Below are 1,966 nucleotides of genomic sequence, written 5' to 3' on the forward strand. Positions count from 1 at the left end.
TTCCAAGCCTTAATCATTCACTTAGAAGAGGCACTCAACATCACTTGGATTCCATAGCAAACCCAGTTGATAATCCAAATCCAAATATGCCAAATCCAACTATAAATTGAAACAGAGAAAATCAACCTAATCCTCCTCTTGAGGATGAAAATGAAATTCATAGGAATGTGTTAAACCAACCACGGACTTTACGTGAACATTTACACCCTGAGAGATCAACTTTACCATCTTGCATAGTGTTCTCTGCTCACACAGGGAACATTGATTTTAAACCAGGCGTGATTCAATTAATTCCTAAATTTCATGGCTTGGATTCTGAAAGCCCCTACTTGCACCTTAAGGACTTTGAAAAAGTAATTGCAACGTTACAAGTAAATAATGGTAATAAGGATGTACTTAAGCTTAGGTTATTCTCATTTTCTCTAAAGGATCGGGCCAAAGCATGGCTCAACTCTCTAAGACATAATACCATCACTTCATGGCAAGCCTTAAGTAGAGAGTTTTTGAAAAAGTTCTTTCCTGAGTACAAAATAAATGCACTAAAATAAGAAATCATGTCATTCTCCCAAAATGAAAATGAACTATTTTTTCAAGCTTGGGAGTGCTTCAAAGACATTCTAATTACTTGTCCACATCATGGTTATGAACCATGACACGTGATTGATGCTTTCCGAAAGGGGCTCACCATGGATACCCGTCAGTTCATAGAGATGATGTGTGGTAGAACCTTTCTTGACAAAGATCATAATGAGGCTTGAGATTTTCTAAATATGTTAGCAGAGAATACACAGACATGGGATGTCTTTGCTAAATTAGACCAAACTAAACCCATTGCTAGAGAGAAAGCGGGAATGTATGTCCTAAAAGAGGAAGACGACCTTAATGCAAAATTCGTTGCATTGCCTAGAAAGGTCAAAGCCTTGAAAATTAGTAAGGTTGATATGGTTAAAGCAAACACTTCCTTAGGTAATTTTTGTAGCATTTGTGGTGGTACAGACCATGACACAAAGGATTGTCTAATAATCTCAGTTGTACAAAATATCACGCATGAGCATGATCAAGCAAATGCTATAAATAATTACCAAAGGTCAGTTATGCAACCAATGGAAAACACGTATAATCCAAATTGGCGTAACCATCCTAATCTTAGTTGGAGGAATGGACCACAAATTAATGCGCCCAATGTACCTCAAATGCCTTCACAAAACAACTTCTTTAGGGCACCTAACAATGCACCATATGTGCCCCCACCAAAGCGATCATTTGTGGAGGATGCATTGACCGCATTCATGGACTCTCAAGCTCGAATCAATCAGTCTCTAATCCAATCAAATCAGGAATTAAAGACAGCTGTGGTTAGGATTGAGACTCAAGTAAATGCTAGGAAAAAATGCACCCTTCCTCCTCAACCTGTGTCAAACCCTAAAAACACATATTTTATTGGAGACTCAAATCCAAGTGAGCTACATCATGAATAAGCTAAGGCTATCATTAACTTGAGAAGTGAAAAAGAGGTTGACAACAAGATAATGCAACCGGTAAAAATACTAAAGGATAAGCCATTGCCTCAAGAGAATGATGAACTGACTATGGTTCAAGAGCCGCAACAGCAAAAGGATAAAGAGACTAAGTCATATGAGCCTCCAGTTCCGTTCACATCTAGACTTCGGAATCCAACTGTCCCCATGAAATATCAAGAGGTGTTGGATGTGCTCCAAAAGCTTACTGTCAATATTCCTTTGCTTGATGCCATTAGACAAATTCCATCATATGCTAAATATCTCAACGACTTGTGCACTGTAAAAAAGAAATTAAATGTGCATAAAAAGGTCTTCCTTACTGAGAAAGTGAGCGTTATCATTCAATAAAGGGTTGTACCCAAATACAAAGACCCGGGAAGTCCCACTATTCCTTATACTATTGAAAATTTCTAAATTAAGTATGCTTTACTAGATTTGGGTGCAAG

General features: G+C 37.8%; 1 non-coding gene across 1 annotated transcript; it reads right to left on the reverse strand.

Annotated features, from left to right (window-relative positions):
* Positions 1-536: 536 nt before the first annotated feature.
* On the reverse strand, positions 537-643 carry LOC131257179 (small nucleolar RNA R71). Its single transcript, XR_009177193.1, has one exon. It is a non-coding gene; the product is annotated as a small nucleolar RNA R71 (small nucleolar RNA).
* Positions 644-1,966: the final 1,323 nt, after the last annotated feature.

Source organism: Magnolia sinica, chromosome 9 (genome assembly GCF_029962835.1).
Source record: "Magnolia sinica isolate HGM2019 chromosome 9, MsV1, whole genome shotgun sequence".
In the NCBI taxonomy this organism is placed as follows: Eukaryota; Viridiplantae; Streptophyta; class Magnoliopsida; order Magnoliales; family Magnoliaceae; genus Magnolia; species Magnolia sinica.